We start from the raw sequence: 11,470 nt of genomic DNA, 5'->3' as shown, positions 1-11,470 counted from the left end.
CAAGCGAGGTGGAACCAACCTTCGGTTGTATGGATAAGGAGTGTAGTTGCATTCCCGCCTATTTGGCAGCATCAACGTCTGAATGTTATTAGTCCTACCTCATTGGGTACCCCGGTCTTAGGTCCCTGACAGTAGCCCCTGAGCCCCTAGGTGATTCAGATAGAATCGTCTGGGGGGTATTTCGATTCACCAGAGGGTGCGCTCGCACCAGAGGGTGCACGCGAGCACACCCATCGGGTGTAGCCCCCGAGCCCCCGGGTGATTCGGATAGAATCGCCCGGGGGGTATTATGGACCCTTCGCAGGTAGGGCTATGAGATTTTGTGTTTTTGATAACTGGATAGTCTAAAGGGAACCCTGGTATCCTGTTCGCAGGGATTTGTCTAGGGTTAGCCCTGTTGAGACTTGATTAGGGGATCGAGACTCCCTTGAGGCTCGTGCGCCTAGGTTTTGGCCGCTCGCGGGCCCATCCCTCATTAGGACAGTCGTTGAAACTATTGGGCCTGCCCTCAAACTCCTGGCCCGGGCGGGCCAGAGAAATGGTTCATGACCCATATCCCCTCCGCAGGGAAAGAGTCCTGGTCTGCTCAAGAAGGTGAAACTTCTGATGCGACCTTGGTGGGAAAGGATAGGGATCGCGGATGCATATCCCGTGATGTGACACGGGGGTGTATCGTGGCAAGCACAGAGATCTAGGCAAATGGTTGCGCTTCTCGCATCCGTCACCCCTATAAAACTAAGGGGTTCACCCCTAGGGTTCTGTACTTTGCCTCCTCATCATTGCATCTACAACCTTCGCCGCCAATCGCCTGATCCTCCTGCGCCCACATCGTAGCCGCCGCTGCCAAGCTCACATCCAACCATCCCTCCCAATCGTTGAATGGAACCATGGTGCAGATCCGACATCAACCCTCAGTGCCTAGAGGGCCTCATTCGCCATGGCCTCCTTTTCCCGCTGACCGCCGTCGAGGAGTGGTGGCTACCCGGTGATGAGGATGAGCCGTCGCCGCCCAAAGGCTACGTGGTGTCCTTCGCTCGCTTTCACAAGCGAGGATTCGCCACCCCCGCCCACAAGTTCCTTCGGGGGTTGCTGGATTACTACAAGGTGGAGTTGCAGCACCTTACTCCCAATGGGGTCTAGCACATCACGGCGTTCGTCACCCTGTGTGAGGGGTTCTTGGGGATTAGTCCCCACTTCGACCTATGGCAGCATCTCTTCGCCATCAACCTTCTGAAGAAGCAGGTCGAGAAGCAAGAGCTGAGCATGCTAGTGGGATATGCCGGCATTCATCTCCGCAACAACTGGGTGAACCAATACCCATCGATGCGTTTGTCGACCTCCAACAAGGGGTGGTATTCGCATTGGTTTTATGTCAAGGACGACATTAACGCTCCCTTGCCAGCGTTCTCTAGGCGCATCATTGAAGAGGTCCCAGAGTCATGGAAGTGGGGTGTGCTGGACAAAGACAAGAAGAAGATCAAGGACCATCTCGCCGCCCTCCAAATTCTGAAGGAGAGGGGTGTGAAGGGGTCGGGGATCATCGGTGCCTATAACACAAGGAGGGTGGTACTGCTGATGGTGCGCGCACTTCCCCTACACCTGATGGTGCCTAGAGCGTCGCTCGAAGGGATGGCGCACGCACTTCCCCTACACCTGATGGTGCCTGGAGCGTCGCTCAAAGGGACAGCGCTTGTCGACGAAGTGATCCCCCCCTCTGAGGTGGCACAACGCATCAAGGAGGTGATGGAGCCTTCGAAGGACACCACCGGCGTCATCCTTGATTTCGTGTATCCGGTGCTGGGGCATCCCCTAATGCGGCCGGAACTGGGGTTCATTGACTTTGTAAGTTCTCTTTCTCCGGTGCTGACATAGGGATAGCGGGACCAGCCGAAGAAACTTGTCTTTACAAATTGCCTGGCTCCGCTGCCGAAGGACAAGTTCATGGCGATGGCCAACCACACCATGGCCGAGTGGCAGAGGAAAACGAAGGAGCCTGAGCGGAAGAAGAAACAGCAGAAACAGTAGGCGCAAGAGCGAGGAGAGGAGATACACAGCGAAGATGACAAAGACGATGACAATGAGGTAGTTGCTGATGTGGAGTGGGATGTCTTGGAGGGCGAGGATACACTGACTGGTACCCACTCGTCCATGCAGGGACCCTTCCCGTTCCATCTGGGGAGACGTGAGTCCATGAGGCCGGTGGAGACGGGCCAAACCATCGGCCCGTCCTCAGGACCGGTGGGAGCGGGTGGATCCGCCACCGCGCCTAGGGCACCGGTGGAGGGGGTGGCTCTAATGCCGCGCCCCATGAGCTAATAGGGGTGGGCGGATCTGCGCCGCGCCCAAGGTGCCGGGAGAGGGGAGCGGCTCCGCTGTCATGCCCCTAGATACGAGAGAGGCGAGCCCCTTGGCCCGGGAGCAGGGGGCAGGCTCAAAACGGTCCTACCCTGATGAGGTGGAGCAGGGAACTGGGGGTTCGTCCCCCAAACATCGCCTAATAGCGCCAACATAATTTGCCGACTCCTCTGTTATCTCTGTTTTTCTCTGTTTTTCATAGTGACTCACGCCCTTTGTTTCTTCTGCAGCGCCAGGAGGCTGGTCAGACAAGGCACTCCTATAGCATTAGCTCCCAAGAAAACCCTCATCCTTCAGGCAAGGCGGGGACCGCCGTCTGACGTCGCTCCCATTCTGGGCAAGAGCGGAGACGGTGTCATAGCCTTGTCGGTCGGTCTGGCACCGCCTGCGGTGGTGCCCATGCCCTCGGTGGGTCAAGCAGTTGGCACGACTGAGGGAGCACCCTCGGAGGTTGCCGCGCAACCGGCAATGAAAGTGATTCCACTACCGGTGTCGGAGCAGGCGGAGCCGTCGGCCGCACCCGTTGCGTCGACCATGGTGGCGGAGGTGATGGTGGCTACGACGGATGGGTCGCAGCAAGAAGCTATGGTGGCGGCGCCTGAGGCAGCAACATGTCCCATGTTATCAATGGCCCCCAAGGCGACGCCTGTCATGGGCAGGACAGAGGGGGTCATGGCCGAGGGACCCCCAGACACCACAGTGGTCGCCGAGGAGACCGGTAGGGAGTTGTCCCTAGTTCAGACATTAGGGGCAGCCGCTCACCTGCGTGGAACGAGTCCCTGCTCCGGTGGGGGAGTCCACAGGACCCATCATCAGAGCTCTTCACCCTCGATGATGACACCAAGGGCATGGAGTGGGAGAGTCTCGACAATGGGATCATGGCCATGTTGGATGCCCTTTGAGACGTCATCGTTCCCGCCGGCCGGGTATTCACTTGGTCTTGCCTCTCGATCTCTTCTTTCTTCATCTTTTTTTTTGTTTTCTGACTACTGTCTTTTTTTAGTCTCTTATTGCTCACAGCCAGGAGAAATCTTGGTTCCTTCGTGAACACAAGGAGGAATGGGATCGCCTCATTGATGAGGCACGGCTGCATAGGGACGTAACCGCCTAGCTTCAACAGAGGGTGGCCGAGTTGACTCCCCTCATGGCGGAGGTGGACGATCTTTGACGGTGGGAGGCCGAGGCCCACCGGCACATGGACAACACCACAGGGATGCTCTAGGATCTAGTGGCGAGGGCGTGGTAGGACATGGAGGAGGCCGCCAGGGTGTAGAAGCAGCGGGACGAGCTGCTCCAGCGGGATGCCGAGACCCACCAGCGGATCGTCGACCTCCTGGATGAGGTGGAGAAGGAGCGGGAGCTCAAGCTGCGAGTCGAGGAGAGGTCCACAACCCTAGAGCAGAGGGTGAAGCTGGACGCCGAGGTGGTCGCCCAACTTCATAAGGAGAGAGACGAGCTACGCCTGACCTGAGAGAGGCTTCGCGTAGAGCGTGGTATGGCCCACGGGGAGCGCGACCAGGCCATCCGAGAGCGTGACGAGGCACAACAAAGGATTAGCTCCCTCTAGGCCGAGCTTGATACCATGAAGGCCCAGAAGCTGGAGGCCGAGGGCGCCGCTGCTGGACTTGCCAGGGATCTCACTGAGGCGAGGAGTGTTCTTCAGGTGGAGAGCGATGAGCTCGAACTCCTGAAGGTTGGCCTAAGCGTTGTCTGCAATGACCTACAGGTGGTGCAGGCGGGTGCACCAGCTGGAGAAGGAAGCTTTTCACTTGGGGATTACCCAAGCCTTCGCCATCGCCCGCTCGCATTATGATGTCAACATCGACCTAGAGGCAATGAGCCTTGGTTTCACGCTTGGCTATGAGCCCTCAGAGCTGGATGAAATAGAAGCAGTGGTGACTCCTCCCGCGGAAAGCCTGGCGAGAAAAATTAAAGACATGGTTCTCCCCTCGAGGGGTAGTTAGTTGGTCGAGTCTGATATCTGTAATCCGTGGACAAGTGTCGGTACTTTTGTGTCCTAAAAATAGTTTTGTAATTTTGTTTTGTTTGTCTAAACTTGTTTGCTTCCCTTCTTTATTCGAGAAAAAGGTTTATGCGATCTGACCCTTCCGTTTGTTTAAGACCGTTGGGCACGAGGTGTATAAGGGGGAAATTTCGATTATGCTGATGAGCGAAGTTACCATAGCCATCGGGGCGTGGGTTTCTTGCAGTCTTACCAGGCATGCTCGTTTATCTATTCCCACAAACCTTGCCGCTAATCTTAACGTGAGGAAGAGGTCTGACGCAATGACTGTTTTGATAAAAGGAGGTATTTACCTTTATCGGCCCCCAAGTGAGATCCGACCCCTTGTGGTCGCTGGGTCTGGATGTTACTGGAGACCGAAGCGAGGGTAGCGAACTTACTCTTGTATTTGCACATACCCTTTACTTAAGATTTCAGCAATCGTTCTGTAACCGTGCATTTGGTTTTATTGTAAGCCCGGCCTTCCCCGAGCCCCTGAGCATGGCGGGGATTCAGTCAAGGGTCGGCTCATTTCGTGACTGTCGCTCTGTCTAAGGTTTTCACAAATGGAGGGGTTGAGGTGACGTCACTTGCCTTGACGGCTCGAGTGATGTGCTTGAGGAGCTCGCTAACAGGGATGTTCGAATGGAATCTGATCCCGTTGCTTTGCGACAGGGTCGGCAAAGCCCTCGGGTGGTGTTCTGTTGCTCCTTGACCTGCCTTCCAATAGATTCCCCCTCAATGGGGATTCTATGGGTTTGACTAAAGGCTGGATTAAACTAGAAGGTTGAGATGACCCTATCCGCCTCAATGCGGATTGGGCAAAGGCCGCTGAGGCTCATCTACGTTTTCTCTCCTGGCTCTTATTTGATGCGAGGGGGCCAGCCTTTGAACCTCAGTCTCTTGATCTCAGATCAAGCGGCTCAAACCCCCAAGCCCCTTAGGGTCTGATTGGGGTCGATCGTGTTTCGCGCGTGACCCCATCCTCGGTTTCTGCAACCGGAGGGGTTGAGCTGACAACACTTGCCTCAATGGCTTGAGTGTCGTGTTCAATGAGCTCGCTAACAGGCACGTTCGTGTGGAATATGGGTCCATCATTCGCTGATGGGGTCGGTAGAGCCCTCATGTGGCATTCCACTACTTCTTAACCTGCCTCTCGGTGGATGCCCGAGCCATTCGATAGGCTTAGGTGGCCCATTGGCCTCTCCTCGATAGAGATTCTATGGGTTTGGCTCGAGGTTTAGAATCAAACGAGAAAGGTCGAGATGTCCCTATCCGCTTCTAAGTGGGGTCAGGCAAGGCCGCTGGGGCTCATCTTAGTTTTTCTCCCCTGGCTCTATTTGGCACCAGGCGGCCTCAAGCCCATCGTGGGCTGGCCTTCGAACCTTGGTTAGTTGCCGCTCATATCGAATGAGGCAACTACCGCTTCATGACGCGACATGAAGCGTTGAGATGTGGCAATCGCATAAGCAACGTTTGGATGTATGGGCTTAATGTACGATTTAATTGAAACGAAAGCGTGGGGTCTGTGATGTTACCTTGGTGGTGTGAGTGATGAGAAGCTCTTACCGGACATGTCCATGTGGGGTTTGGGTCCGACGTTTGCGATAGGGCCGGCGTGACCTGCACGAGCATCGCAATTTTTCGTTTCTGTCTCTCGGTGGTGATCCGAGCCGTTCGATTGATTTAGGCGACCTGACAGCTTCTCCTTGAAGGAGATTCTACAGGAGGACCCCTCTGAACCCTTCTCGAGAAGGTGGATGCTAAAGCTTGGGGTGCGGGGAACTATGAATTCGATTATGCGGGTAAACAAAAACACCGTAGCCGCCGGGGCGTAGGGTTTAGCAGTTCATCTAGTTTTATTCAAAGTTTTCCACCCACACACCATGCTTTCAGTTTTAAACATAAGGAGGGGATGGGTGAAGAGGGTGTCTACACAAGTAGACACTCGTCCGTGCCCCTGCCGTTGCTAGGGTCGGAGGCTCGGTAGTAAAACTAACACGCAAAGTAAGTAAACAAGGGTGCTTATCTTTTGGCGGTCTTTTGTTCGGCATTTACCTGGGCTGTCCGATCAACCTAGGAGGCCCATTGGGCTCCCCTTGATGTGGGTTTCATCGCTGGGTCCTTCTGAGTCCTGCCTAGAGAAGCGGAGAGTCGCCATCATGCGGGTGTGCCTTGTTTCTCGTGCTCGGTGCGCGGTAGTGGCGGGCCATGCCTGGGCCATGTCTTGTTTGACCAGGTGGTGTTTCATCGAGCAGAGGGTGTCCCATCGGTCCAGGCGTGTCCCCTTGAATTCTCGTCAGCATCGATTTCTCACCTGCATTGAATAGGGGAAGGGAGAGGGTTTTTTGTCCCAACCTTTTGCCTTTCTTCAGCTGTTGCGTCTCCTTTTTAAATAGGGGGAGGGAGGGGGTTCTCGTCCCCATTCCATCACCTATTCCTGAGCTGCTACCTCCTCTCCTCCTTCCTTTTCACCGAATGCGCTCGTGTGTCGTAGTGGCTCCTAAGTGAGAGAGGGTAATGCCAGGGAGAGAAAAACTCACAAATCCGCTCGTGAATCTGGAGCGCGATGTCGAGCTAGAGGTCATCCAACGTAGATGAGATGGTGTCGGATGCCTTTGCCGAGAAGGGGCCGCTTCCTCTGAAGGAGGAGGCACACCGGAGGGTGCTAAGCGCCGTTGGCTTTATCATCGGGAAGCTGCCTAGGACTACGTTGATGGGGAGTTTTGCCCTTGCAGCCGCTCAAATTGGCTAGTTCATGAAGCTTGATGAGATGTCAAGGACATCCATCAGCCATGGCGGCCTTTCTTTGATGGGGAGGGGCCCCGTCCAGGTGCCGTTGTCAGGGTTGTGGCTGATCCCGATGGCGTAGTCCCTAGACGCCTCGATGAAGGTGCCACGGTCACCGACATGGTGCTCGATGTTGCAGATGATGGCGCCCTTAGGGATCCTACAGAGCGGTAGGACGGTGTCGATGGAGAGCATGGTGCGTCGACCGTAGTGGTACTTAGAGTAGATCTGGTCAGAAAGTGTAATCATTTAAGTTGTGGGGGGAGCCCTTGTGGGAACAGTCTTTTTTATTCATGAATACATTAATCCCTTTTCATGATGAAATCACTTTGTAAGCGATGAATTTGTGCAAAAATGAACGTGTTCTCAAATTTTGTTATGGCAAACAGCTTTTTAGCTCTTCTCCCTCGTTTTGGCAAAAAGGTTTCGTGCCTTCCGACCCTTCCCATAGTTAAGGTGTCAAAAGACTTGGAGTGCGGGTGAGCCAATTCTGATCACGCTGGTGAGCAGGGAGGCCATAGCCACTGGGGCGTGGGTTTCCTACAGTCCTACTAGTTATACTCAGATTTTGTTCCTGAAATCCTAGCCTTTAGGACTTACCATGAGAAAAGAGGGAAAACACAGAGAATGTTTGCAAGATAACACAGAGAGTGTTTGCAAGATGAACGTACTTATATCAGCCCCCCGAGTGAGGTCCGACCCCTCGCACTTTGCAAGGGTCGGATGTCACAAAAGATCGGGGATTTTTTATGACAAAAACTAATAATAGAAAGTATGCATTTATTTAAGGGTAAAAACGACGTAGCTGCTCAATGTTCTAGGCATTGGTGAAGACCTCGCCATCGATGGTTTTCAACTTGTAGGCGCCTGGCCGGAGTACTTCCGCGACGATGTATGGCCCCTCCCAATGCGGGAAGAGCTTGTGACAGTCCTTGTTGCTCTACATGAGGCAGAGAAGCAGGTCCTCGACATTGAAGGCTCGGTCCCGCACCCATCGGCTATGGTACCGACGCAGCGCTGCTGGTACTTGGCTGAGCGGAGGAGGGTGACATCGCGAGCTTCGTCTAGCTGGTCCATGGCATCTTCATGGGATGCCTCGGCTCCCTATTTGTCATATGCTCTGATTCTTGGTGCTCCATTGTTGATGTCGGTTGGGAGGACGGCCTCAGAACCATAGACCATGAAGAAAGGCGTGTAGCCGGTAGCTCGGCGACCCAGCATGCGCTGAATTTGTTTAACCAGTTGAAGATCCTAGGCTTGAGGCCCTGTAGGAGCATGACATTTGCACGCTCGACCTGCCCGTTCATTCAGGGGTGCGCGATGGTGGCCCAATCGACCCGGATGTGTTGTTCATCGTAGAATCGAAGGAATTTCTTACCGGGGCTGGACCAAACGGGCCATCGTCGGCCTGTTCTGACCCTTCATAGCGCACCGAGAGTTTGTGTTGGTCATTGGCGAAGACACCCATTGGCACTGGCTCTCGGCCAGATGCTGCTTTTGCAAGCATGTCGACTGCCTCGTTGAGGCGCCTTGGGATGTGATTGAGTTTGAGGCCATCGAACTTGTCCTCTAGCCGTTGGACTTCTTGGTAGTACGCAGCCATCTTAGCATCATGATAGCTCTACTCCTTCATGACTTAGTTGACAACCAGCTGGGAGTCGCCCCGAATGTTGAGGCGTCGGATGCCCAACTCGATGGCGATGCGTAGGCCATTGATGAGTGCTTCATACTTAGCCACATTATTGGATGAGGGGAAATGGAGATGAACCATGTACCTCATGTGAACCCCGAGGGGTGATACGAAGACTAGCCCCACACCAGCGCTGTTCTTCATCAGTGATCCATCGAAGTACATCGTCCAGTACTCTTGATCGATGACTGCCGGTGGTGTTTGGACCTCGGTCCATTCCGCGATGAAGTCAGCCAACACCTAGGACTTGATCGCTGTTTGGGAGGCATACGTGATGCCTTGATCCATCAACTTGGGCACCCACTTTGCGATTCTTCCCATGGCATCCTGGCTCTGGATGACCTCACCTAGGGGGAACGATGTCACGATCGTCACGGGGTGTGACTTGAAGTAGTGGCGTAGCCTCCTCTTGGTGATGAGGATGGTGTATAGGAGCTTCTAGATTTGGGAGTAGCGTGTCTTAGAGTCTGATAGTACCTTGCTGATGAAGTACACAGGGCGCTGCACCTTAAGGGTGTGCCCCTCTTCCTCCCGCTGTACTACCAGGGTGGCACTGACCACTTGAGTGGTGGCTGCTATGTATAGTAGGAGGGGTTCTCTATTGTTTGGAGGAACCAGGATCGGGGCCCTTGTCAGAAGCAGTTTGACCGTGTCAAGTGCCTCCTAGGCCTCGGATGTCCACTCGAAGTGGTTGGCTTTCTTCAGGAGGCGATAAAGGGGGAGACCTCATTCGTCGAGGAATGAGATGAATCAGCTGAGTGTGGTGAGGCACCCTATGATTCACTGAACCCCCTTTATGTTCTAAATCGGGCCCATCCTTGTGATGGCTGAGATTTTCTCTAGGTTGGCTTCGATGCCTGCTCGGAGATGATGAAGCCAAGCAGCATGCCCCTCGAGACCCCAAAAACACACTTCTTAGGATTGAGTTTGATGCTATTCGCTTAGAGTTTCACAAAGGTCCGCTCAAGATCGACAACGAGGTGGTCAGCCCATTTAGACTTAACTACGATGTCATCGACGTAGGCCTCAACGGTCTGCCCAATGAGGTCCCTGAAGCATTTGAGCATACAGTGCTGGTACATAGCCCCAACGTTCTTCAGATCGAACGGCATTGAAATATAGCAGAATGATCCGAAGGGGGTGATGAAAGACGTCGCGAGCTGGTCTGACTCTTTCATCATGGTTTGATGGTAGCCGGAGTACGCATCAAGGAAGCAGAGGGTTTCGCACCTCGAGGTAGAGTCGACTATTTGATCTATGCAGGGCAAAGGAAACGGATCCTTTGGGCATGCCTTGTAGAGACCCGTATAGTCGACATACATCCTCCATTTTCCACTCTTTTTTTGTACAAGAATGGGATTAGCTAACCACTCTGGGTGGTATACCTCCTTGATGAATCCGGCCATCGAAAGTTTGGCTATCTCCTCACCGATGGCCCTGCGTTTCTCTTCGTTGAAGTGACGTAGGCGCTGCTTCACTGGCCTAGAGCCCAGATGGATCTTCAAGGTATGCTCAGTGACCTCCCTCGGAATGCCTAGCATATCTGAGGGTTTCCATGCAAAGATGTCTTTGTTGTCGTGGAGGAAGTCGATGAGCGCGCTTTCCTATTTGGAGGAAAGCGTGGTACCAATGCATACCATTTTGCCCTCGGAGCTATTGGGATATACAAGGACTTCCTTAGAGCCTTATGTCGGCTCGAACGACTCAGTCGACCTCTTGGCGTCGAGTGCTTCTTTAGCGACCTCTTTCCTGAGGGTGGTGAGCTCTCCAGAGGCGACGATTGCTGCGGCGTGACCGCAACACTCGACTTTGCACTCATAGGCACGCTGGAAGGAAGTACCGATGGTGATGACCCCGTGGGACCCAGCATCTTCAGCTTGAGGTATGTATAGTTGGGGATGGCCATAAACTTCACGTAGCATGGATGTCCCAGGATGGCGTGGAAGGTTCCGGGGAACCCAACCACCACAAAGGTGAGGGTTTCAGTCCTATAATTGAACTGATCCCCGAAGGTAACGGGTAGATCGATCTGCCCGAGCGGCATGGCCTATTTCCCAGGCACAATGCCCTGGAAAGGCGCTCGGGTTGGACAGAGGCGCGTCCGGTCGACACCCATCTTGTCGAGCGTCTTGGCGTACATGATGTTGAGGCCGCTGCCTCCATCCATCAGTAATTTGGTGAGTCACTTTGGGCTGATGATCGGATCAACCATGAGCAGATATCTTCTTGGGTGTGGGATGCTATCTGGATGGTCGGTCCGGTCGAAGGTTATGGTAGACTCAGACCACCGGAGGAAGGCAGGCGTGGCTGGTTCGGTCGTATAGACCTCGTGGCACGTGACCTTCTGGCAGCATTTGGAGTCGTAGGCCACTGATCCTCTAAAGATCATAAGGAAGCCGTTCGGCATCAAAAAGCCATCATCCTTCTCCTCAGCATCATCAATGGTGGGGGTAGGGTCCTTTCCCTGCTCCCCCTTGTTGGAGTCTCTAGACAGGAACTGACGCATGAGGCTGCAGTCTTTGAGTAGATGCTTTACCGAGAAGGCGTGGTTCAGGCATGACCCCTCAAGTAATTTTTTGAAGTGGATCGGAGTGCCCTCCGTAGGCTTCCAACCACCCTTGTGGTCAGCAGCG

The sequence above is a fragment of the Miscanthus floridulus genome, chromosome 13, assembly GCF_019320115.1.
Source record: "Miscanthus floridulus cultivar M001 chromosome 13, ASM1932011v1, whole genome shotgun sequence".
NCBI classification, from domain to species: Eukaryota; Viridiplantae; Streptophyta; class Magnoliopsida; order Poales; family Poaceae; genus Miscanthus; species Miscanthus floridulus.
Note: the sequence above shows the minus strand (reverse complement) of the source record.